The sequence below is a fragment of the Canis lupus genome, chromosome 15 (assembly GCF_048164855.1).
Source record: "Canis lupus baileyi chromosome 15, mCanLup2.hap1, whole genome shotgun sequence".
NCBI classification, from domain to species: Eukaryota; Metazoa; Chordata; class Mammalia; order Carnivora; family Canidae; genus Canis; species Canis lupus.
Genome location: NC_132852.1, coordinates 57,782,307 through 57,810,260, shown reverse-complemented (window position 1 = coordinate 57,810,260; position 27,954 = coordinate 57,782,307). Strand labels below are relative to the sequence as shown.

General features: G+C 38.7%; 1 protein-coding gene and 1 long non-coding RNA gene across 4 annotated transcripts in view; one reads left to right on the top strand and one right to left on the bottom strand.

Annotated features, from left to right (window-relative positions):
* Nucleotides 1–27,954, bottom strand: part of CNTNAP2 (contactin associated protein 2) — a 1,976,111-nt gene that overhangs the window by 1,727,044 nt on the left and 221,113 nt on the right. For 2 of the 3 annotated variants that reach the window (XM_072777574.1, XM_072777575.1), the window contains exon 1: nucleotides 21,709–21,921. The exons of the other annotated variant lie outside the window; for it this stretch is intronic. The gene's annotated coding sequence lies outside the window, so the exon portion shown is untranslated. Of the gene's footprint in view, nucleotides 1–21,708; nucleotides 21,922–27,954 lie in introns of those variants that run through there. 3 annotated transcript variants of the gene reach the window in all.
* Nucleotides 21,989–27,954, top strand: part of LOC140604471 (uncharacterized) — a 54,150-nt gene continuing 48,184 nt past the window's right edge. The window contains exon 1 of the long non-coding RNA XR_012007335.1: nucleotides 21,989–22,685. This is a non-coding gene — a long non-coding RNA (uncharacterized lncRNA). The remainder of the gene's footprint in view (nucleotides 22,686–27,954) is intronic.

Genomic DNA, 27,954 nt, shown 5'->3' with positions numbered 1-27,954 from the left:
CAAAATTGTAATTCCCAACATAAACAGCAATACACTAGAATGAAGTGGATTAAATATGTGAAGTCTTGACATACTTTATGCTTTATATTGGGTTGGGTCAATAATATACTTCACTTCATGGATGAATGTTTGTTCAATATGGAGAGCACACAGTAGCAACAAAAGAACCCCATAGATAAAAGTGTGTAATGATGTTTCTCACTATACTAATCTGTACACCTCTTATTAGTTCTCTATTCTAACTGGTAACACTTTCTCCACATGGCATGTGGAAATCCACAAACTATGTGAAATCGGGTATTAAACATTTTTTGGTATTCCTGGAAAGAACAATTTTTTCTTGATATTTCATCATGAAAACCACACCAATATTAGTAAAGCACAAACTTTATTCTAGGCCCACTGTTTCTTCTTTTTACATTCTTTCCCTCTACCGACCGCCTCTGCCATGAGGTACCCAAGGACCTCTTTTGGCAGCCGACACAGGCCTGCAACGGATCAAAACTACCATTCCATCATCTATCAGAGTTTTCAGTTAGAAAGGAATCTATGAAACTAAACCTTTGTGGGAACACTTTTTCAAACACTTGAGACCCTCGATGATGAGTTGAAAAACATACAATTAAATTTTTGGAACTTTTTAAGATCCCGTCACCTGAAATTACGGGCCACCATATCCTTTGTAGCTCCTGTGCATACGTGGCCACCATCCTTCAGGCCTTAGGATACTAACCCTGAACAACCATGGCAGCCACTCTGGCTTTCCAGACACCTTCCTCTAATACAAAAGGCTCTGCAACTTTGACTCATGACAGTCTCAAGAGGATGATTCACATCCCCATCTGCTTCGACACGGTTTCAGCCCAACTCCAACACTCGCTTGTGTTCCTGGATGCCTTCTCAGCATAATGTCCACCAAGGTTCACTTGTGTTGTCATAGATGATAGGATTTCCTTCTTTTTTTAAGACTGAATGAATAGTCCATTGTCTATCATACACCACATTACCGCTATCCATTCATCGGCTGATGCACATTAAAGAGGTTGCTTTGATTTTTTTTTTTCTTTTGATGAAGAAGGGAAAGCATTTTCAAACAGTGTGAAAAAAAGGAAATACACTTTTTTTTGAAGAGATGCTGGCTGGACAGGCCAGTAACTCTTTACTCAGAAAGAATATGACTTGATCATTAAAAAGTATCTAATTACAAAATGCAGTAATGTGCACGGCACCTCAAGAGTTATAATGGGAGACAGGAAATTGCTCTGGAGCATCAGGGAAGACTTCCCAGGGAACCTGAGGGTATGATGAGATGAGAGGAGCATAAGTGAGCCAGGCAGAGTGGGCAGGGAGCCCTCCCAGCACAGGCATACTCCAGCGGCAGGTCAAGTACATGGAGGATGGGAGAGAAGTTGCTGCCCTACAGTGATGGGAACAGTTTTTCAAACACTTGACACCCTCAATGACGAGTTGAAAAACATACACCAGAATTTCTGGAAACTTTTTTGTAGGATGGAGCAGCAAAATGAGGCTGGGGTGCTACACAGGGGCAATCCTTCCAACCCTTCCAGCTATTCCAGGGACTATGGTCTTTATTCTTGTTTCCCCCATTTTTTTCTTTTATTTAAATTCAATTAATTAACATATCCTGTATTATTGGTTCCCAGGGTAGAGGTCAGTGATTCATCAGTCTTATGTAATACCCAGCGGTCTTTATTCCAAGAGCAGAGCACAAGTACTGGGGGAAATAAGTGTAGCAAGCTGATTTACATTTCAAAAATATTACTCTGGCTGATGCACAAAACAGGATGAGGGAAAAGTGTTGTGGAGAGAGTTAGGAGCTTGTTAGAGTCCTGCAGGTGAGAGATTGAGCTGGAATCTGGGAGACCCCTTTGGGAATGTGGCTGGCGACACCCGCCGCCTATGCTACAAGGGACAACTCAACAGGGTGCGCATCTCATTCCAGGCCCTGATCTGTTGCTCAAAGTCACACCGTGTAACTATCTGCTACGTGTAACTCTCCAAAGTCACCCAGGGTGTGCCTGTCTGCTACAGGCTTGACTTCATTCCCACCAAAACTTGTGGAACACTTTCTCTGCGGGAAACAGCGAACTTCAGGAGAAAGTCCTCAGCGTTTTAATTCTGCTTAATTCCACGTTATGAAAACCTGGGGGATGTGTTCTCTGTTCTTGAATTAAGTTGGAAATTCAAAGGACTGAAGAAAACCCAGAAGTTCATGACTGTATCACCGGAGAGATGGTAGTCTTCATTCTACTCCTTTGTTTGGGAACAATTTTGTTAAGATTTTCTTCTGTCCGATAATGTTATTCAGTATTGGAGGATATTAAGTAGAGCTTAGAGAAACTATATTTAAACTGTTCTTGTTTAGGTTCTCATTATGTGAAGGTTTTTCTTTAGGGGTGGGTATTTTTGTCATTTTAAGAGAACATCTCTTTTCAAAAATATATTTAATTGGGGCTAAAAATAATATTTCAGCTCCTCCGCCAAAGTAAACATTAATTAGAAACTGATCGAAATTTAAAATAGTGCACTTATATGATCTGAAAAAGTGTCTTTCAAAGTCCTATTACAAACGGACAAAATAGCTGCAAGAACCAAACTTGAACAAAATATTATGTAAGTTCTATGAATTGTTAACAATTCTCATGTAATTGTAATAAAATAAAAGGAAGCCAGCCGTTTGTCAAATGGCTAAAATTTTGTTTGAGATATAATCATTTCATCTGAATATGTTAGTAAATGCCCACTGGCAATTACTGAATTACCACTCGAATTATTTTGTGAAGGTTATAGTTGATAATGCTGAAAAGATTATAATTACTTTTTAAATACTCGATGTACTATGTATGAAATCTTAATGTATATTGGTTAAACTCTCTAGTCAGCCTTTCACAAAAAATATATGACATACATATAAGGTAAAAATGACAAGTGGATGTCAGCTGACATCCATCCATTTGAAGCTCAACATTGTTCAAGTATGGATGACTTTTGTAAGAAGTACAAATACATAAAAATAAACTACCAACTTATTAATCAAGCTGTGGAATAACAAAGAATCTTAATAAAGAATCACTTTGGTAATTCAAGTAAACTGTGGAATAATAAAGAATCTTAATAAAGAATCACATTGGTAATTCAAGTAAACTGTGGAATAATAAAGAATCTTAATAAAGAATCACATTGGTAATTCAAGTAAAGCAAAACCAGAAAATCAAATTAGATAAATATAAACTACAATTCTAAAATTCAGAGCAGCATTTGGTTAGGTTGCTTAAATTCAAGGATATAAATCTGTGAAGTCAAAAATTTATATTAACAAAACAAAATTAAAAAGGAAAAAAGTTATTTGAATTCATTGGGAACTCTCCAAGTTTAAAAAATTTTACACAGCCAGCAAGTTATATCCTAAATGCCTTTCCTTCATTTTCAGGTTTCTTTTTTTTTTTAATAATAAGTTTATTTTTTATTGGTGTTCAATTTCAGGTTTCTATATACTAATAAAGAAGCCTAGTGGTAGGTAAGAAATCTTTTCAATTTCTGTAAGAACAAATCTGAAAGCCAACAGAACGTTACACCTAAGCTGTATATAGACGTATCACATTGTGTTATAATTACTTGTCTATCTGCCTCTTCCTAGAGATAGATATGGGGGTAATGTTAATGTACATAATAACTTGTGTGGATGAGTTTATCTATAATATGGTTAACTTATCCTTGTGGTTTTACATCTTATTTATTTTTATTTATTTTTTTAATTTTTATTTATTTATGATAAATTTATGATTTATTTATTTTTATTTATTATGTCACAGAGAGAGAGAGAGAGAGAGGCAGAGACACAGGCAGAGGGAGAAGCAGGCTCCATGCACCGGGAGCCCGACGTGGGATTCGATCCTGGGTCTCCAGGATCGCGCCCTGGGCCAAAGGCAGGCGCCAAACCGCTGCGCCACCCAGGGATCCCTACATCTTATTTAGAACAAGAAAAAGAACAATGGCTACATTTGATTCTGGACAGACCTTACTAACCATCTGATTCCTGGACTCATGCCCAAGCAGGGGAGATTCTCTCTGACGCCCCTGGTATTGAGAAAAAAAAGTGAATTTAACAATTTACATGCAAAATTTAGGTTGTAACATTAGCTCAAATAGGAAATAGCTGAAGCATAGCTATTCATATGTTGGTGGTGCTCTACGAAACACAGAATCAATAAAATAGTTGGTAATTTGACAATTCATTGCAGATACTAACATTATGAAATGAACACATACTCCTCTATTAAGAACATGTGTTACAGCTGCCCAATGCATGATATAAAAGATAACTATATAGGAACATATTTTATGTGACAGATCTTCAACTTTTGAGGAAAATTCATCGGTACATATAATATTTATAATAGCAATACATATATATCATGCCCTTAGTTGAAAATAAAACAGATTTTCATCTTTTAGATTTTATGCTTTTAATATTATGGCTATAAATATGAGAATGTATTTTCTAAATACCAACTTTACACTGTGACCAATTACAGTATGAAATATTTTTTTGCATAAAACAGTATTGGGGATATATATATGTGGCAGTGATGTAATAAACTTTTGTTGGGGAAATTTTCGAGAAAAATAGCTAGTAAAGCATACTACTTTGCCTAAATAGCTTTTTGCTGAGTAGAAATTTAAATAAATCTAAATGAGAGAAAATATCACAAAATTTCATGGAATGCTTATGAAGTCCAAAGAAAATGCAAAAGATGAAGGTAGGTGCAAATCATTCACCAAGGTAAATAAAATATCAGAATCTATTAATCAGAATGTAAACTGCTAAGATGTTATTAGAACACACTGTGCATGTGTGTGAGAAATAAGCATATGCTTTTCAACAAAATCAACCACACTATGAGTGTGCCAAGGAACAGATTTATGGGGTACCAAATAAATGTCTAATCACAGAATATTGTGCCAGGAAGAAGTGAGGGAGCATATTCCTGCCTGTCAAATTCACTGATCCCCTCTAGCTCTCCAGGTTCTTTTCTTCTTCTTAGTTTACTTGTTTTTTAAAAAGATTTTTTTTTGAGGGGAATGCCTGCCTGGGTGGCTCAGTGGTTGAGCATCTGCCTTCGCCCAGGGTAGGATCCCGGAGTCCCAGGATCAATTCCCACATCCGGCTCCTCATGGGGCCTGCTTCCCCCTCTGCCTGTGTCTCTGCCTCTCTCTTTGTGTCTCTCATGAATAAAAAAAAATCTTTAAAAACAAAAGATTTTCTTTTTATTCATTTGAGAGAGACAATGAAGAGAGGGAAAGAGAAAGAAGGAGAGTGAGCAGGCGCATGTGGATTCTCATGAGCGGGTGGGGAGGAGGGGCAGAGGGAGAGGGGAAAAGCGGGGGCTTGACCCCAGGACCTGGGATCATGACCCCATCCAAAGGCAAATGCTCAACTCACTGAGCCACCCAGGTGCCCCTTAGTTCACTGATTTTTATTTTTCTCTGCTCTCAACTCTGTCACTTGCCTGGTCTCTGGTCGCATCAAGTAAAAAATGAGATGTGCTTTTTGGCCTCTGTCTGCCCTACTGTCTAAGAAATAAATACAACGCAACCCTCTCTCCTGTTTTTTAATTTTCAGTTTTACTGAGGTATAACTGACAACTACAATTGTAAGATATATGGAGAGTATGTCATGGTGATGTGAAATACGTACAGATGGCGAAAGGATTGGCCCCATCAAGTTAAACACCACTTACCATTTTGTGTGTGAGAGAGAACATTTCAGTTCTACTCTCTCAGCAAATTTCAGTTATATCATACAGGGTTATCAACTCTAGTTACCAAGATTTACATTAGACTCTCAGACCTCATTCATCTTAAAGATTCTTGTACTTTTACCAGCCTGTCCCTATCTTCCCCACCCTGCCCACTGACCACTTTAACACGGGTTTTAATCAACCTCTTCTTTTATTTTATAAAGTGAGTTCTAGCCTTTAACCCATGGCAGGTAGAGTGTACAGGTGACATTAGGACAGTTATATAGACTAAGAAACTGCAAGATGGTATTATTCAAAGTCATCCCAGGTGGGCAGTGGAATTTAAAGGGTACTGCTTGTTCTTCACGTATAGCTTTCTTCCTGACTTCTTCTCTTAAAGGTTTCTTTGGAAGACTTTCTGGTCTGTTTGTTACTAATTACCCTCAAATCATACCAAGATGCTGGAATTATAGCACAGATTTTGTAACTAAAATAAAATAGGATCCCCAGTTTTTCAGAATCAGCTGATCATCCTCTGTGAAGAGAGAATTTCCTTATCAATCCAAGAATTTTTGGTCCAGTACTGCGAAGTTCCTCAGTCTCTTGTGCCTAAAAGTTCCAAAGTCTTCAGCCCTTTGAATTCCTTAAATATCATAAGCCCATTTTTCTATGTCCTATTAGGGTTTCTGAGGGTGCAATCAAGAAATGCATTCCCACAATCCCACTCTGTATGTTTCATTTGAACCTTTACTGACTGTTTCCAGCTGCTTTGCAGAACTGGAACATTCCTTGGCAAAAATTATATCCCTGGTAGATGCCACACTAAATTTCACTTGATAGTGATGTGATATCCTTAGTGCTAACTTCCTGAGACAAGTAACATGTAAAACAACTTAAATATATGAATATCCAAGCCTTCTTTTGCATCAAATTATCATGTCTGTCTACTTACTCCAGCCAAATATGCTTTACTGCAGCAGAAATAATAGGTAAGAAGAATGCCTACCATTGGAAAAAAAAAAAAAAAAGTCATTCAGGAAAAAATATTAGTAGTTCATCCATTGACTCCCAACATCTTCTTCATTCGTATTTCTCACTAGAACAGTTTTTCTCTAACTACCTTACAAGAAAATGCAGGAAGCCTTCCATCTGCCTTCTGGAAGTTCTAGTGAACAACTGCGAGAGAGTCATGGCAAAATGGGCCAGTTTGGACTGAGGAAATGACTGGTTCACTGTCGTAGGAGGAGGAAGATCTGCCTTAGGAACCAGATCTGGCCCAGGGAAGATATAAAGAAAGAGAGCTCTCCTGCTGTAACTAGAATTTTCTCATCTGATCTCTCCTAGAACTGCAGCTGACTCACCACCCATAGGGTCCTCAGAAAGTCAGCATGAGTGTTAACAACCCATGCTATTTAGACAATAGTAGTATAATAAAGAAATAATGTTCCATGTGATTGTGATAGGTATAGGAAATAGAAATCCTAGTATCTTTGAAATTAAATAATAATGCAAATATTTTAAGAAGAAATATTTTCTAAGGTTTTGAATTCATAGGGAAAAAACTATTTTCAGCCTCTTGGTTGGCTCCAAAGTTTAAAAAGCCAAATGTGTTTTCAAAGTAACCAGCGTAGACTTTTTATAGAGAGTCCCAGTAACTTATTCTCTGGAGAGACAGGCCGAAATGTTCAGAGAATACAAAATATGTTTAGACCCTCCCCTCACCTGTCTCCAGAGATAAGAGAGATCTCTCCCTTGTGGACTCTTTATCAAAGCATGTTTAAGCTTTAGTATTTAGACTAAGAGAAAAATGCAATATAAGATTCTACTGTGTTAAAAAACAAGCATGTGAAATTATTTTCCTGGCATTCTGCTTGATAAAATGTCTAAGTCATTCCAATCTGCCCTCCAATTTTGTTGTCTTTCACTTTTGTGACTTGTTTTCTGTAACAGTGGATTATTTCTATTTATACACTGACAGGGCTAGTGTAATACTTCCTCCTACTGATCTGGATATTAATGAGGGAGGGGGTATATGTCCAGATATTTTGAAAATATTAGTTTCACAATTACTCAGGAAAATGGGAACATGGGGAGTGTAGATATTCAGGACAACAAATAATCCCGACTGCACAGCTCAGTCATTAGCAGCAAGCTCTTTCCTCATCATTGTTCAGGACAGTTCTCACAAGTAGCAAACTTTCATTTGAACCTGACTCAGACTGTGGCCCTGTTGGGTTAATTGACCTTAATGTTTCAGATTCTTATACATTAAAATAACAAATAGCCCTTTGAATGACATCTAGGCAGTAAGAATGACAGGCAATCAACAATATCCTCCAGAATGACACATAACTACTGTATGTGAAATGCCCAAGGATCATTGCTGTCATGAGTAAGTGTTGTAAATGTTGCCTCCAGGAAATATATTTATGTAAATCTGTGAAAGAATCTACTGACAAGTAGCAGAAGAGTCAAGGCCTGACTATGACATGTGGAAGTGTGTATACCAATCAAGAGAAAATGGCTCCCAAACCAGTGTCAAATGTTATTAAAGCCATGGGTTCTAAAATTTTCAGAGAATGAAGCCACTTTGCAGTAAGCTTCAAGTAATCTTCCATCTATGTATTATAATTGGAAAGTGAAATCGTAAAGGTCAAATAAAGGCTCAAAGGTCAATATTATTTAAAGTCCATTATAAATTGTGAGAAATAATGTGCTGCATGACTCAAAAAAGGCCACAATAAATACATAAACTTCTAAAAAGGAGATTGCTATGTTTCAAAAACCTATTTTCTTATTTATTAATGTATCATTTTCAAACAAATAAATACCTTTATTTCTTATTTAATACTCATAAATTCTATGTGTCTAACAAATGCTTAAAAAGTACTTGTATTTTTTTCTGCCAGTACGGAATCATTTACAGATTTTAAGATAAAAATGTTTTTGTAATAATTATGCTACCTATATTTTTACAGCATTGCTATTACCACATTAGTTCCATGAAACATTTTAACTGACTCCATTGTTCACAAGGAAAAAAGTTAATTATCTTATAGTTGCCTAATCAAGTAAACTCTAATTGCAATATTCTGTGAGTACCTTTGATAATGCTTTATAATTCTAACCTAGAATTAATGATTTGGTAGTACTAGTTAAACTTAGAAAATAAAACTACATGGTTCATTAAAAAACAACAACAACTTAACAACAGATGCTGTGCTTTCTTGGTTAATATCTTATTTTAAAATATATAATTAAACTTAAAATATTGACTTTATATGACACATTGGAAAAATGAAGTATGCAATTCAGGAAAATTGTTGAAATACTTCTTTTTAAATATTAAATAAAAAAATATAAAGAGAGAAAGGAAAAACATAATATTTAATGAAATATGTTTTTAAAGGTCAATAAGATAAGGAAACTGACCAGGTAGGCATTGTTTTTTTCAGAAATCTTAATAATAGAAATATCTTTTAACACATAGCTATAGTCTATAGCATGTAAGAAGAAATGATCTATCAGATGCCAGGTCAGGTATGGAAGGAGGTAAATATATTAATTGAAGAAGATTAAGCATTTTTAGTGTGCAAAGAACATTCAGGATTATTAACTCATCTAAACTTGCAACAATTCTCCACGTGAAAATATTCTCTATTTACAGACTAACAACTTAAAATCTCCTAGGAAGATCTCCCTGATCTCAGATATTCATTTTTGCCCTTTGCTTATAGATAGAGCTTTCTATGTATCCATCTGTCTATCTTGCTGTCATCTTTTCTTTTCGCTCTGCTACATGGACCACTTCCTATTGTGATGCTATGTTTGAAATTTTTCAACGTAAGTATTTACACTGACTGCAACTTTTAGCTGTACTGATATTTATTTTTATCAATCTAATCTGATTTAGAATATTAGCTCTGTAAGTGAGAACATTATTTGTTCAATTCATTTTCTGTAGCAATACTTTCAAACTGTGATCTGTTAAATATTTAGTGCTTATCTGTAGGGCTGATGAATATGAGGAGGAAATTATTAGGCTCTACCTGCCCCTACTCTCCAACAAGAAGCTATAAGAAGAGACTATTCAGCATTTTAATGTGTTGAACATATACTGGGTACAGAGCAATGCCTTCCAACTATGGTGTTTATGACATAAAGCATAACAAAACACTTCCCCTTCCCTCTGCATGTGATGAGGTAGTTAAGACTCTGGTGTTGGACTTCTTGGGTTTGACTGTCATCTCTCCCCATTTATTAGCCCTGCACCTCAGGTTTCTTCAGCTATAAAATCAAGGTAATAGAAGTACCTACTTGCAAAGCTCACTGTGCGGTGTAACCACACCATTTTTTTAGGTGTGCCAAATGCTAAAAGAGTGAGTTCCTGACATTCAACAGATAGTACTTTTATTGTTGATAGGGAGATGATATATAAATATAAGTTACAAGAAATAATCTTTAACTTTAAATACTCTTAGTTTGCATTTTTCAGCCATGCATTCACTAAACCGTTCATGAAAGCATATATTAAGCATCTTTCCCTCCCAGCCCAAGTCACGCATTGGACTTGCAAACAGCAATAAGCAAGATTCATTCTATCACAGAGTTCAGTCTCCAGAAAAGACTCAGTTCTAACTATATTTATAAAATAGGGGCATGAGTCTTGCTCTGAATTGACTGATGAAGGATAAATTGAGATCCTTCTCTACAATCCAATCCAATAACCATTATTGGTAACAGGCGCTCAGGACAGGTTTTATCCTCCATGTATCTTTTAGTCTGGTATAACGTTATTTAAAAGCTAGCGTTTAGTTACCTGCTCCCCCAGTACTCCTTTATTCCATGACAATTTCCATAGCAAATTTCTGCTTTTCTTTCCTTTACATCGGTAATCAAGATGCAATTTAAGATAAGCTTATCTACAATTGACTAATCTACGAAATGCCATCCAAATGCCCATGGCAATCCGCGCAGGACTAACCCTGGCAGTAAATCTCATTCCTCCAAATACAAATTGCCATGGGTCATCCTGATTGACTCAGCCGTATCTATCAACTCTTTTGAATAAAGCGACAATCGTTGATTGACAATCGTACCATAGAGTACTTGTTAACAATAAAATTTGCTCCTTTGTGAGCAAATGAACATTAAAAGGAGACTGCCACTGAATATACATACAACTTTGTACAAAAACTATAGACTTATTATACATGTACTTAGGTTTATGACTTCTTAATTGCTCTGTCTTTACATGTTTACATTTTATTTGGTAAATATTCATGTATTAGTCATCTAAAAAAAATTTTATATAAGGTTAACCAGAAAAAAAATCACTAAATGGCATTGCCAATCAGCCACATGGATGCAGAAATATTCTAGAGAATTGGGCAAGGATGAAGAGATAATCTAAACTCATGGGGTTATGCCTGCATATGCCTTTCAGCAGCATGGGGAGACCCAGCCACCACAGGCTGAATTGTGGTAGGGCGGCTCCCTTAGGAATCCCAAAGTAGCTAGATGCTCTTCTGGGTCTGTGTCAGAAAATTAGGCAATAAATGGTATAAAGGACAAACCTGACACCTTCCCATTGGCTGGACCTATTATCTCTTAAAAAAATAATAATAAAAATAAATAAAAAAAGAAGACACTTTCATGGCTCTACTGAGGTTTGGTTTATCAAGGTCTCTAACACCCAAGAAACATCTCTCAAATCAGTATAAATGTGTCTCCGAGGTGGATTTATTTATTCATTTATTTTGCTACTTTGAGCTGGAATGAAGCATCTATTATATTGTACCTAACACTTGTCAGGGAGTGAAGGCTATAAACAAGTCATTATATTTCCAGATGTGAAGATACTAAAGAACTTTGCACTGGAAAAGCACTTCAATAGCACATTTATAAGCAATAAATATTGCTTGAATATCATTTGCTTAGTATAAGTACTGTTATCCTACATACTTGACATAAGCCTTTGTGTGGAAAAACTCCAACAGCATATACATGTTATCAGTTAGATGGTGATTGCCAAAAAGCAATGTTTCCCTTTTTATTTAATTTACGCTCTGTCCTTTGGATGTTTTGAAGGTGAGCCAAACAGGTCACATGCTTGTCATTTCTCTGGGTACCATGCTTGGTAGCAGCAACTGGACTCTTTTCCTCCCGTTTTCCTCAACTAAACCTCAAATAGTTTTGCAAAACCTTGCTTGAGTACAAGTGATTACTCAGCAGTTGCTTTCTTTCAAGAGAAGATTTGAAGATGATTGGAAATCCTAGCTCAAGGGAGTTTTTAAAGATCCTCTGGAGAGAGGCACAATTAGTCTATCCCCATACCTAAATGCTTCCCAAAGTCATTCCTTTTTCATGGAAAATGCCAGCACTGAAAACCACTCTTAGTGACTATTAAGAAACTGTTCCAAAATCAGAGAGAAAAGCAGGGGAAGGGGGATTCTCCATCATTATGTGATATTTTGAGCTTTATTAGGAAAAAGAAATATTAAACATACAAGAAGGTTCAACTATTCAGAATGAACACTCAAAAGTAACCCAAGTTGACACAAATTTCTAACATTTTCTCAAGTAATTCTATCTCTGTGCTTTCAACTCAAAAATAGAGCAGCTTTGGGATGCCTGGGTGACTTACTGGTTGAGCACCTGCCTTTGGCTCAGGTCATGATCCCAGGGTCCTGGGATCGAGTCCCACTTCGGGATAACCATAGGGAGCCTGCTTCTCCCTCTATGTCTCTACTTTTCTCTCTTTCATGAATAAATGAATAAAATCTTTTAAAAATGGAGCAGCTTTTACCAGAGGAGTAAACCTGGACTGAGTTTTGGTTCAAGATTTAGAGGACATTTGTAATTTATTTTGATCATCTTTTTAAATACTTTACATCATGATAATGTACATTTCAGCTGTCTCAATTTTGTTGTGAACCATCTCTCTTTTCTTATACTTCTCAATGATATGATAATAATAAAACAATAACCCGAAAAAGTGGGCAGAGGAGTTAAATAGACATTTCTCCAAGTAGGACATACAGATGGCCAACAGACTCATGAAACGATGCTCAGCATCACTCATCATCAGGGAAATTCAAATCAAGACCACAGTGAGATATGACCTTACTTACAGTTGTCAGAATGACTAAAACTAAAAAGACAGCATTGGTGAGGATATGGAAAAATAGGAACCCTCATGTACTGTTGGTGAGAATGCAAACTGGCACAGCCACTCTGGAAAATAGTATGAAGGTTCTCCAAAAACTTAAAAATAGATTTACTATATGATCCAATAACTATACTACTTTACCTAAAGAAAACGAAAACATGAATTCAATAAGATATATGCATGGAATGCCTGAGTGGCTCAGCGGTTGAGCGTCTGCCTTTGGCTCAGGTCATGATCCTGGGGTCCTGAGATTGAGTCCAGCATTGGGCTTCTTGTGGGGAGCCTGCTTCTCCCTCTGCCTGTGTCTCTGCCTCTGTGTGTGTGTGTGTGTCGTGAATAAATAAAGAAAATATTTTTAAAAACCAAAAAGATATATGCATGCCTATGCCTACTGCAATACTATTTATAATAGCTAAGATGTGGAAGCAGCCTACAGTCCATACACACACACACACACACACACACACACACACACTGGAATATTATTTGACCATAAAAAGAATGACACCTTGCCTTCTGCAACAACTAGATGGATCTGGAGGGTATAATGCTGAGTGAATCAAATTAGTCAGAGAAAGGGAATACCACATGATCTCTCTCATATGTGTAATTCAAAAGACAAGTGAACAAACAGGAAAAAAAGATACAAAAAGATACAAACCAAAAGAATACTCTTAAATACAGAGAACAAACTGGTGGATGCTGGGGGTGGGTGGTGAGTGGGGATGTACATGAAAGAGATGAGGGGAATTAAGAGTACATTTATCCTGATGAGCACTGAGGTGTGTATAGAGTTGTTGAACCATTATATTGTATACCTGAAACTACTGCAAAATTGTATGTTAATACTTCAATAAAAATAATAATACCAAAATAATAGCAATGGTAAACATTAAAATGATATTAAGTGGTTAAATGTATTCTCTGCTTCTCATTATAATGCTATAAACCACACCTGGTTATTATTAATATCATTTACAAATTGAGCATATTGAAGCTCAGGGGTATACACTAAAGTAGACTTTAACCCCAGTATTCAGCTTTAGGTTTTTCTACCAGTACCCAAGTATTTGCTCATTATAGTATAAATATATAAGATTTCTCAGTACAGATTTTTTTCTGCATATCTGAGATTTATAGTCTATAAAATATACAGAAAATATAAAATATTCCTCTTCTGGTTATTTTATCTATTTAAATTAATTAAAAGCAATTAAATTGGCAGGAATTCTAAAAACGAGTTGACAGTTATTTGAACATTTAACTAGAAATTAGAATCATGTTAAATGTATGGTTAATGTATATGAAACATGATCAAATTTGGGCATACTGAAAATAAAGCCTTTAAAAAGTCTTGGACTTCTGCTTAATAAGGTTTATTGAGGGATCCCTGGGTGGCGCAGCGGTTTAGCGCCTGCCTTTGGCCCAGGGCGCGATCCTGGAGACCCAGGATCGAATCCCACATCGGGCTCCCAGTGCATGGAGCCTGCTTCTCCCTCTGCCTGTGTCTCTGCTTCTCTCTCTCTCTCTCTGTGTGACTATCATAAATAAGTAAAAAATAAATAAATAAAATGACTCCTCTTTAAAAAAAAAAAATAAGGTTTATTGAACGTTAGCATATATCTGTTCTTCTTCCTGAAATCCCATACAATTAAAATGAGAACATAATATTATAAACACACAAGTAAAAATGTATAATGGAGACTGCAGTATATGAGACATGACAAGGTATTTTTTGGATGATAAAAAGCAGAGAAACTCAAAATATCCAGGTGCTGGTGATGTTTATCAGGTTGTGTGAGACAGGCATCACAAAAGCAAATCTTTCTTCCTGAAGAACTACAGTGGACTGTAAGACACAGGAAAGCAACTGTGTGAGCATTAGTTACATACCCCAGAAACTTCCTTACACCCTTATTTTTCTAGGATCAATTAAGAAGCACACATTGCATTTACTTGTCATGTCTTCTTTTTTTCTTATTTCATTTTACTTCTTAAGGAGACACCATTCCCACCATGGAGCCCAATACAGGGCTTGAACTCACAACCCTAAGATGAAGACCTGAGCTGAGATCAAGAATTGGACATTTAATTGACTGAGCTACCCAAGTGCCCCTATCTTATCTTCTTAATTCTAGAACAGGCCCAGCTCACTGTATACTTCTTAAATTTCATAACTATCATATTTGAAGAGTTGGCCAACTGTTTTGTAGAATTTGCTGAAATCTGCATGTGTCTGATTGTAAGGTCTAGGTCACACACCTATGCTTTGTAAATCCTCACTGGGTCTCACAGAGGTGATAGCCTGTCGGGGTGATCCGTTACTGGTGATGATCACTCAGTTAATGTGGCAACCTATTTTTTTATGCATTATTCTTCCAACTAAACTAAACCAAAATCAATAGGCATTGCAGGTGTATAATATGAAAGACAGAGACCAAAACAAAAGGGAAAAAAATAGTACGAAAGAAATGCAAAGTTTATAAAATAATAAGGCCTTTAATAATGTCAAAAAGATTGAAAAACGTTACATCTATGAAAATCAAACAAATGCTATAAAAAGAAAGAACAAATAATATGTTCTTATACCAAATTGAAAATTGTAACATTTAAAATTAAAAATAAAAAGTTGAGATGAACCAGTTAAGAAATTTGAGGAATGCTTACAGAAAGGAAAGCAGAAAGATAGAGAGAGAAAATAGGACAGAAAAGATAATAATTGAGTGTTGATTCAGGAATTCTAGAAAGAGAAAATTAAAACAATGATGCTATATAGAAAAAGCAAAAAAATAAAAAGGATAATGAGCATGATATTGGGATGAAAACATAATTCAAAAACATTTACTACAACTGAAAAACATCAATTTCTAGGATTGAAGCAAAAAAACAGACACTACTTTGCTTCTAATGATTATTTCATATCCCACAGAAACACACACACACACACACACACACACACACACACACACACACTGAGATAAACCTAAAATGACAGGGTTGTCCTAATTGGTTCTAGAATATTTCCCATACCTGATTGCTAACAAAAATAGTGTTATGCCTGATTTTTGCTATGCTAATGTCTGAAAATAAGTCTGGCCTTCTGTGAATACAATAATCATGTGAGAAGGTTGCTTTTTTTCTACCACGAACCCACGAATTTAACCTAGTAATTTAAATATTTCACAGATTTTACTGTTGTTGTTATTGTCTGTTTTGTCTTTAAAACGTTTTTTGGGGGGTGCCTGGCTGACTCTGTGGGTGGAGCATGCGACTCTCCATCTCAGGGTTGTAGGTTTGAGCCCCATGTTGGAGACTATTTAAAAATAAAACCTTTACAACATGTTTTTTTCTATTTGGCAAGACAATTCTTCTGAAGTCTGACCCCCCAAACTCTATGCAACTTCTTTCCTTGCTGAAATACTTGTTTTTGTGCCTCCTTTCAACAACAGATTGAAGGGACCCATATCAATATATACAATTACATAATTTTAAAAACCACAGATCAAAAGAAGATACTAGGAGCTTTCAGAAACACATACACAGAACTCAGAAACACAGAAACACATACACAAGTAACATAACAGGAAAAGTGGAAGGGGACATCTCAAAACTAAGATGCTAGAAGACTATAGCATGAATAGCTTTAGTATTCTGAGGGGAAAGTATATTCCCCCTAGACATCTAATCAAATTATTTGAGAATACAGGTAAACTGAAGGCATTATTGACAGACACGTCTCAAAATTTGTCCCACGTATGTTCTTTCTCAGGAAGCTAGTGGAGGCCCTCCACCAAAATGAGAAATGAAAAGAACCAGAAACAGATGCCAAGACACAGGAGGTCTCATGTAAGCACAAGGAAAAGAGAGCTCACAGCCTGATGGAAAAATGAAGTTCTTTCAATTGTGCCGCAGGCTTGGGCACAACCAGTCAATTTTGTTTTTTAACACATTGTTCAAGTCTTCAGGAGTCTTGTCTTCAAGAAGCAAGGAAGAAAACCAGAAGAAAAGGGATTACTCCAAGAATCCGACCATTTGTCCTACCGAAATAACACATCATTGGGAATACTAGCATCCCCTTCCAAGGTTTACCTACGCAAAGGAGCCAGAGAAGAAACAAAAGAGGGTTCAAAAGAAAGACACAAAGAAATGGCAAAAACCTGCTGGGGTCAAAGGCTGTCCTAAGCTTGTTTTGTGTGAACTGTGGGGCAGGAGACTGCTGACCAGGCTGTGGGAGGACAGGAATCTTGTCTGCTCATGTCCTCCTAGTTGTTTTGGGCAGAAGAGTTCTGCTCTAAGTATGACCTGTGGTGCAGGTGTCTTGGGAATAAGATCAGGGAAGCCCCCAAAGCCCCAGAAACCTCCTGTGAGAAAAGAGAAAAACATGTGGGGGTTACTGACTGACTCCTCATCTTTCTCAAAGATCATGGGCAGGGGACTGAGAACCTAAGGAATGCTCCCTTCCAATTCTGCTTCCCTAAAGAGCAAAGGATGAATGAAGTCTTGACTCAAAAGGGCTTTGGCGGGTGAGGAAACATGGCATTCCTGGGGCCTCTGGGTTTTCCACCTCAAGGACATTCATCCTCCACATGGTGAGTTCTTGAAGATAAACAGGTACCTGCATCTGGCCTTTTTGCTCTCCCAAACCAGACCTAGCAGCCGCTGACTGCAGGGGACAGGTATATGACATGGGAAGGGCACACTGTGTTAAAAGGAAATAACACTGGGTCCCAGACATCCTGAATTTGATCATTCTCAGAACTAGTTTCCAGTTCTCTCGGAAAATTTGGAAAAGAACTAACGACACAGAAAAAATAAAGTGAAGGTGAAAACGAGGCAATTATTAACACGAAAGAAGCAGTTATAGAGACAAAACAAAATTACTGTACTCTATGTGGTGCAGTTCAGTAATCAGACTAATGTGAGCACTGAAAATGGATTTAACCAAAACTGTTCACATTTTGAGAAGGAACAAAGGGGACACAAGGCGGATGAATGTCTGTGAGAACAGAACTGTGGGGCAGGAAGTAAATAAATATATAAATTGCACATATTGAGTGATACTAGTAAAACCATTCCATTTATTAATATAAGAGAAAACTCCAGAAAAAATAGCTAAGAAAGTGAAAGCTATTGCCTTGGGGAGCAGGATATAGGTTACAGGGAAGGATGAGGTGAGAAGTCTGTTACTTTCTACTCTAAGCCTGGCTGTAGTACCTCCTTGGTTTTCAAACTACCTGTATGGGATATGTTGATAAAAATAAAAACTCAATAAAGATATAGCAATAGTTCATTTATTCCCTGGAAAGTGGTCTGTTGGTTTTTTGTTTTGTTTTGCTTTTTGCCTGTCTTAAGTAGCTCAAAGACAGTGACCGCTTACTATAGAGATTCTAACCAAAGAAGCACAGAGTTGCAAAAGGAAAAAAAAAAAAAAAAAAAAAAAAAAGGCCATTGTTGCAAGTGTCTTAGAAAACAATTTTTTGCAACAGAAAGAAAACTATTTCAACTCTTATATGACAAAAAAAAAAAAAAAAACAAAAAAAAACACGCTACTATAAAACCCCAAAGAATCAGTAACTAGTGGAACTCCTACTCTTTTGGCTCTCAGTTTAGCAGGAAGCAGAGATGCAAGAGAATCTGTTTGAGGCATAAAAGAGCGGTGCAGATAAATCTCACCCATCTTAAGCCAGAAAAAGAGATTACGAGGCTTGAGTTTCAACTGCCTTTTAATATTATTTCATATTTTGAAATGATTGCACTTAATCACAAGGTAAGATGTAAACGGACTGTCCCTAGCTGACTTCTAAACAAACATTCGTAGATGCAACTTTAGTGGCATATGGATTTCCTAGTGTTTTTAGTTATTAGTTTTAAAACCAAGATAAGACCAAGATCACTTCCAAGCACCTAACTCTCTACATGCCAAAATAATGTAGGAGAAGAAGTGCGATTATAAGAAAAAGAAATTATGAATAATTGAAATTGAGAGAACCCAAGGGTTTTAATGTAACGTAAAGATATCACATTCATAGTCTCCATGGAATGAGAGTTGAGTTGAGTTTAACAAGCATATACTGAACAATTTCCACGTACCGGCTTTGTTCTAGGGATCGCAGACACAAACTTTTACTCACTCGCCAAATGTACTGAGGGCCAGCTATGTTCCTGGCTCTCTCCAAACAGTTGGGGATGAAACAGTGAACCAAATAAGCATATTTCCTCCCTCCAGTGATTATTATGGTCAATCGGGCAAGTAAACAAACTATTAAAGTAGGATGGGATTATAGCAGGGGAAGGAAATTTTGCTCTGTGAGTGCCGAGAAGAGCCTAATGCCATCAAGGCATCAGGGAACTCTCAGAGGAAGAAACCTGAAGATTGAAAAGGCACCTACCCTGCTTTTGAGCAATTCTTGGGTTAGTCTAATCACTCTGGCCCAACTATGTTGTCTGAGGAATATGTGTGATTTTTTTACCATTCAAGTTGTCTCCAGCAGCATTTTGCTTAATAATAAAGAAACTAAAAGGAAGCAGCTTTATCTACATAGGTTTATTCAAAGACTGGGTTTGAATAAACACAGAGAATCAAGACCTCTTGGCTCAGGTGCAAAGCTTCCTCTACTGAGTACATTTCACACCTACTAGGGGGAAAGTAGCTCAAAATGACATTTGAAGAAATTATTTAACAAGCCACAACTTACAATTCCACTTATAAGTCTTTATTGTCTTTTGATGACTAGGAAAGGGGGAAAGCACCATATCCCTTTAGTCTGGTTTATGCTTCTCCTTGCATGACATGCTGGATGTCTCCACTGCTTGATTAAATATTTCAAGCTGGGAATCTTGTGCTCCATTGAGCTTTATATCTAAATAAGCAGAGATAATTTTTGTGCAGTGAGAGTTCTAACAGTAAGAGTGGATTCCGAATGGCTTTAACTTTGTGAATTATTCTGAGTAAAAGACCCCACAATTAACTTCATACTTCATATTGCATTGCTTCTTCCTTTTTTTTTTTCTGATCTATTTTCTTGGATATTTTTGTTAGAGAAGGTCAGTGAATTTCAGAGATTCCTGTTTGTTCCTTTTTCAGCAGGAGACTTTGGATGCTCAGAGTCTTGCTTTGGCTCCTCTGTTACAAGCCATTTGTGAGTGAGCCAGAGCCTTCTATGAAATCAATGATGCTCCTTTCCATCACAACTAACAAATGGGCTAGAGATGGAGCTTGTCCATCCTTTAAGAAAGAAAAAAAACAAATTCATTGATACTTTCAATGCAACCCAAAATCTTGCCGAGGCCAACAAATAATAGGAGCCATAGATTACGGCTCTAGAAATAGCTCTTTCCAGAAGCTTCATAAAACAGGATATTTAACATAAGTAAAACAAAGCTATTTTCCAAATGCTGTATGAGTTTGAATACAGAATGTCTAAGGTCAGAATTTATCAAAGGCAATGGAATTTGTAAAGAGAAAAAAATGGAGGCAATAAGTAGCATGCCGATTTAATTTCTCAACATGAAACAATGGGAAATTTATAATAAGAGTGAAGTTTAAACTAATCATTTGATAGACCGGGTCATTTACTCAAAAATGAATCTTAATAAAAAACGACTCTACACTTTAGAAAGTATGGGGTACTTAGAGATCACGTAAGTCAAATTTTTGAAAAGCTTTATTGAGATGCAATTGATATACATGTTATATTTTTAATATTACATAACATATATAATTTGATGAGTCTGTCATAGGCATACACCCATGATACCATCACCACAATCAGTTTCTTTGTGTGGGTGTGCTAAGAACCCTTAACATGAAATCTACTTTCTTAAAAAAGCCAACCACATGATTCTTACTTTAATTACGTTTTTAATATGCCATACTGCTTCCTAAATGATAAATGTGAAACTTCACTGAAAAACTAATGTTAAATAGCTATACAAATCTAGTTTATAATTTTTGATTAACTGAATTAAAATTGATTGGATGAACTTTAGCAACTCAAAGCTACCCCAAATTAATCAATCTATGTCAGCTGCTGATGTCATCTTCAAATTTGACATACTTGTGTGATACATGATTTTTAAATTCCAGAATAAAGTGCATCAACTTCTCCTACAACATGAACTATTTCACACCTATCCTTATTGTTTCCATAACAATAAATAATCAATGAGTTCACTGAAAACACCAACTCAACCAGATGCCCTTTTAGCTATAGTGGGATTTCAAAAGAATAAAATAGATTTTGGGGGGGATTATCAGTGAAGGGGAAAAATGATAAATTTAAACCAGAAGGAAAATCCTATTTTATTTTAGAAATAAATTTCAAAGATTTTATATAGTTGTTTTAAATTCTTCGTCTGTGCTTTTGCACAAATGCCTTAAAATGTTCTTCACTGACTCTGTAGAAAATATATTTCTAGGATCATCATAACTCATAGTGTTGTGCCCAAGATTGTGAATCCGAGAAACCACCGAGGAGCCCACACCCATGCAAGTACATGAGGGTTTATTAACAAGCTCGAGCTGGGGTCCAAGTATACTCCACACAGCAGAGCAGGGACTTGGACCCCAGCTCGAGCTTGTTAATAAACTTTCATGGGTGTGGGCTCCTCGGTGGTTTCTCGGATTCACAATCTTGGGCACAACATTTGAGGGCTCGTCCAGGATCCGAGAGACCTCCAGGACCCTGTCCAGAGGGTCCCACGTGTGGTGAGTGCACTCAACTTTTTCCACCTTTTGCATGCATATTCTCTGAGAGCTCTATACTGTAATTTTACCTGTAGGAATTCCAATCTGTATTGGGTCAACATTGGCTTAGGCGGTCGCACTGGTGGGCCATCAACTGGGGGTCTTGGGAGACATCCCTTGCCCCCGCCTGGAGAACGGAGTCCCCATCTGTAAGAAGGATGGGGTCCTCATCTGTAAGGAGGACAGGGTCCTCATCTGTAAGGAGGGCTGGCTGCCAGCCCTTCAGTTTACTTTGTTTTGTCTCCACGGCAGCACTAGAATGTTTGTGTTACTATGTTCTTGTTAACTGTCATAACTGTTTACATAAGGAGAGGGAAATTTCAAACTTCCTGCATGTCAGAATGGTCAACCTTTGATGTGGGATGGCCCTGAGAAGGAACTTTCCACCTACCTATTATCTTACAGGTTAAGGCCGTGATCTTCAGGGATGACCCAGACGGCCACCCTGACCAGGTGCCCTATATCCTGGCCTGGCAGGACATGAGCGAGAATCCCCCTCCTTGGCTAAAACCATTTTTACCCCCCAAAGCACACAATTCGGCTGAAGGTAAGGAGAGACTCCAGGTCCACCGCCAGACTCTAGGGTCAGGTCTCAAGGCTGCCACGCAGAAGCCTACCGATCTGGCCAAGGTGTATGATGCGAGACAGGGTAAGGATGAGAGTCCAGCAGCCTTCTTAGAGAGAGTCATAGAGGCTTTTAGGCAGTACACCCCTATGAATCCAGAAGCCCCGGAAACAAAGGCTGCAATTATCCTGGCTTTTGTTACCCAGGCCGCTCCAGACATTAAAAAGAAATTGCAAAGAGTAGAGAGACTGGGAGAGAAGAGCTTGCAGGACTTAGTAATAGTAGCAGAACGAGTCTATAATAAGAGAGAAAGTCCGGAAGAACAACAAACCAAACTAAGTGACTGGCGGACCTGAAACCTGGCCAAGATCCTGCTGTCCACAACCATGGACAACCCACAGGAAAGACGGAGGCACCTCAAGAAGCTGGCCTCAGGGACAGGTAAGGAGGATGGCCCTGGTCCCCCTTGGGAGCACCCTAAACTGAACAAAAACCAATGTGCTTATTGCAAAGAAGAGGGCCACTGGGTGAAAAGCTTCTCTAACAAAAGACCTAAGGCCCCTGCTGAGATCTTGGAGATGGGGGACCTGGACGATTAGGGGAGTCGAGGTTCGGCACCCCTCCCTGAGCCCAGGGTAACTCTCAAAGTGGAGGGGCAACCCGTTGAATTCCTAGTGGACACTGGGGCACAACACTCGGTTTTATTACAATCCCAAAGGAAATTGGCAAACAAGACTTCATGGGTGCAAGGGGCCACGGGCACCAAATAGTACTCATGGACTGCCCAAAGAACTGTGAATCTCGGCACGGGCCAGGTATCCCACTCCTTCATGATCATCCCTGGGTGTCCCTACCCATTGTTAGGTCAGTACTTGCTCACCAAGATGGGGACACAAATTCGCTTCCACCTCGAAGGGGCAAAAATCCTAAACAAGGAGGGGCACCCAATTCAGGTGCTTGTCCTGAGTCTAGAAGACAAATAGCAAGAAGACCACCAATTACATAATATTGCCCCCTCCAGATTCCCCCACCAGTGTCTCAGATAAAAATTGATGATGGGGGGGCACCTGGGTGGCTCAGGTGGTTGAGCATCTGCCTTCGGCTCAGGTCATGATCCCGGGGTCCTGGGATCAAGCCCCGCATCAGCTCCCTGCTCAGAGGGGAGTCTGCTTCTCCCTCTCCCTCTGCCCATCCCCCCCACCACCTTGTTCATGCTTGCTCTGTCACTCTCTCAAATAAATAAATAAATAAAATCTTAAAAAAATATATTTGATGATGGGGAGCAAATTGATTGACTTTAAGTGGATCCAAGTGGGACTTAGTAAATAGGTCTTGAAAATTATCACTACTAAGCCTGAAACTTTTACTCTATTGAGGTTTACTGAAGGTCACATGAGCTCTGTTATCTTTTTGCTATTTGTTAGTAAAAAAAAAAAAAAAAAAAAAAAAGGCTAAATTGATGGTTAATTGTCTGTTTCCAAGTTTTCATAAGTAATTGTTAAGATACCTTTCAAAGTCCTTGGTAACCTTAAGCCTTAGTTACACTTTGATGATAAATGGGATTAAATTCATCGGACATGTAGGTCTTTTCCAAACGGAAAAAGGGCTAAAACGTTGATTTGAATCTGTTGGTGAGCAGGCTTTGTACTTAACTATTTCATAAATTTGCCGTCTAAAGAGTTCTGGTGTGACAGTTCAAAATTGGTTACTCCTTAGTTTTCTTTTCTTTTCTTTTCTTTTCTTTTCTTTTCTTTTCTTTTCTTTTTTCTTTTCTTTTCTTTTTTTTTTAACTCCTTAGTTTTCACTGGAGACTAAGGTTCCTAAGAATGAAAAGCTCTGCTAAAACAAGGCTGATGACTGACTGATAAAGAAAGCAACTCTATAAGTAGGAAAGGAGATATGTAAGAAAAATATAAGAAATGGGAATATATTGTTGTTCAAGGTAAAAGACAACAAATTTTGTCCTAGATGAGACTGACTGGAAAGAAATGGCTTGGGACAAATTCTGAATGCAGAGGAAGGTGTAGAAGGGTTGTGAAGGGAAATCCTTGCGAAGGAATTTTAGATGTGGTCAGGACACACTAAGATCAAAGTAAATGGATTTTAAAGTACAAGAGTATAGGATTAAAAGTCTACTTTCTGTTCAAAAGTTTCCTTGATTTGTTGGTCTGCTCTTGATAAGAGTAGCAGTTTTGTCCGAGAAGGAGTCAGAGATGCAGGGGCAGCCGTGGCCCCGGAGACGGAGGCCAGCTGGGCAGAGCCATTGGCAGCTGGAACATCTGCTCAACGGGCAGAACTGACTGCACTGGCCAAGGTGCTGACCATGGGGGAAGGTAAACGAATCAACATGTACACCGACGGCAGGTGTGCCCTCGCCACCGCTCACACCCACAGAGCCCTTTACAGAGAGAGGGCTTCTGCCAGCAGAGCTTGACCTCCTGAGGGCCCTCTGGCTGCCCAAGGCCCTAGCCATCATCCATTGTCCGAGGCACCAGAGAGCAGACACCCCAGTAGCCAAGGGAACCCGGCTAGCTGACTCAGAAGCTAAGGAGGCAGCCCTTACGGTGACCCAGGTCTTAGCAACCACACTATCCAATCCAGGGGCACCAACCCTGCCCGACACCCCCCAACTATACTGACACTGACTTACTCTGGATCAAATGCTTGCCTGTGACCCAGTGCTTGTGTGGCTGGTGGAAGGCCGTGGACTCCAGCATCATCCTGCCAGAGGAACTAGGATGGCAAGGCCTGTCCAGAATGCATCAGGGTACTCACATGGGGACAAGGAAGGTGGAAGACCTCATATGACATGCAAAGATCACTATTCAAGACTCTGGAGCAAAGATGGAGCAGATTGTGGCAAGCTGCCACGCAGGCCAGTTAACTGATGCCACCACCCATGGATCTAACCCGGGCACCCGGCTCCGAGGGGACTGCCCAGGAGCCTACTGGGAAGTGGACTTTACTGAGGTAAAACCTGGAAAATATGGATACAGGTATTTACTAGTGTTTGTAGATACTTTTTCAGGATGGACAGAGGCATTTCCCACCAAACGTGAAAGAGCACAGACCGTGACCAAGAAACTGCTGGAAGACATCTTACTGAGGTATGGTTTTCCTGTTAAGATTGGATCAGACAAAAAAAAAGAAAAAAAAAAAGACTGGATCAGACAACAGCCCAGGATTCTCTCTGAGGTAACCCGGGGAGTGGCCCTAGTACTTGGGGCAGATTGGAAATGACATTGTGCACATTGGCCCCAGAGCTCAGGACAGGTAGAGAGGATGAACAGAACATTAAAGGAGACCTTAACTAAATCAGCCCTGGAGACTGGTGGGGACTGGGTGACTCTCCTCCCCTTTGCCCTATATAGGGTGAGGAACTCCCCTTATAAGATGGGATTGACCCCCTAGGAGATCATGTTCAGTCTTCATCCACCTATTATCCCCAGTTTAAAACCTGAGGTGCTTGCTGAGTTTGATGATCACCAACTCCTTTTCTCCCTCCAAATGTTACAAGGAACCCATGAGCAGGTGTGGCCTAAGCTGAAGGCCCTCTATGAGACTGGACCACCCTGGGGCCCCCATCAATACTGGCCGGGTGACTGGGTGTTTGTGCAGAGATCCCAAAACTTCAACCTCGCTGGAAGGGACCCTACATCGTGGTCCTGACCACTCTCACCGCTCTCAAGGTCAATGATTATTCCCTGGGTCCACTACACCCACGTCCGGCCAGCTGACCCACACACCCTTCTCAAGGACTTTGTTCCAGAATGGAAAAGCCAACCGGACAAGGACAATCCCCTAAAGCTAAGACTGCGCCATTCTCACTTATTTCCCATCTCCAAGACTCCCTAGTCTGAGGTTGTCCTTCAAAACAGAAGGGGATTAGACTTAGTCTTCTTACAACAAGGGGGAGTGGGTATGCGCTGCCTTAAACGTAGGATGTTGCTTCTTCACTGAGACGTGAGAACAGCAACAAGGTTGGTTCGAATCCTGGTTTAATCATTCCTCCTGGCTCACTCTGAGAGCAACCTGGACCCATGATGGGTCCTTCCTTAGGTTCCTCTGAGAGGGGGAAATGTGGAGGCCGAGAAAATGAAGGCCATTCCACTTTAAGTTCAGCGTTAGCACAAGTACAGCCATCCCAGGCCCCGGTGAATAACAGCTGAACTTTACCCTACTTCAGTTAAGCCCCATATTAGAATGAGAACAGCACAAGCCAGTGGCAGGAAGCCCCATACTAGAAGGAGAACAGAGCTCAATGCCCTTGAAAGTCCCATATCAGAATGAGAACAGAATTTAAGAAATTCCTCCACCCCTTCGGAAGTTCCCCTAGACCAGCCCATAAAACTAAGCTGGAACCCACCCCTGGGGGCCAAGGCCCTGCTCCCCTGTGTCGGGTACACTTGGACCCAAGCTCGGCTCCTTGGTGGTTTCTCAGATTCGCAATCTTGGGCACAACAATAGCAGGATAATTCTGAAAGCATCTAAGTGTAGTTTGCTGTCCTGATGAGAACTGTCAGCTTTATATATTTAAGCAGAACTTGATAGGAAAACTGGATTGCCACCTCAGGTTTATTAGATGAATTATTCTGTTTACAGAGCACTCTGAATTTCCATAGCCATGTTGATTTCAAAATCTTTAAATGTTATTTACTTATTATATTTGTTAAATTGCTAGATGGAGCTCCTGGAAAGTAATTATAGGAACCCTGAAGAATAATTATGCAATTTTATTGATAATAGGATTGGTGTAGCCTAATAAACACTAACATGATTTTCAAAAAACATCACAAAGTTCTGATGCTTTCAGGCAAACCTCACTATCCAAATAATAAGGCATAAATGGAATGTCATAGGAAAGCATCCAGAAGGGGGGTGATTTCCTCACAAAACTACTCCCTTATCTTGTTCCTTCTCCTGCCATGTGTCTGCAAATTATTTCATCCCCTTTTCATGTCTCCAAGTAAAGTTAGCATCTCCCTCTTTCTGTGCACCATCCTTCCTTGCTTTTCTCCTTGGCTGTAACTCACTTCAATTCACGAGCCACAAACCACTGGATGTCTGTGACACCCATCTGTTCCCAAGTGCCTCTTCTCGGCCTCTGCTTCGAATTTCCTGTCTACTTTTTATTCTACACACTCATTTGTCATCAAGTTTCCAATAAGCACAACCTGACAACACTTTCCTTCAGCTGTCTAGAGAATCTCTTGATTTGCAATGAGTTTTCTCCAATGCCTCTGCAAAGGCCACCTAGAGGAAAGCAAACCACATTCCTTTATTAACACATGCAAATTCCAAGAAAGCTCTCATCCCAGTTTCAAGCCATGATCAATGGGATGTGGGAGTCAGTGGATAAATGCTCCTCTGCCACTTTTTTGTGGAGCATATAGTTCTAAGGCACAGTCTATATCACCCTAGTCAGGATCAAGCCCAATGGCCAGCAGGAGGAATCACTCTTGTATGCGAGTTCCCTCCACCTTTGTTTTATTTTTCCTAGTCCTCTACTTCTGACCTTGAGATTTCTGTCCCCTCCCCAGCAAAAAATTAATTCCTGTAAGCCTTTAACTTCAGGTATGTTTTTCTGGGATCTGACTTCTTAACTGACCTGGGTCCTTGAACTTCTTCTTTAAAAAAAAAAAAAAAAAATATATATATATATATATATATATATATATATTATTTATTCATTCATTCATGAGAGACACAC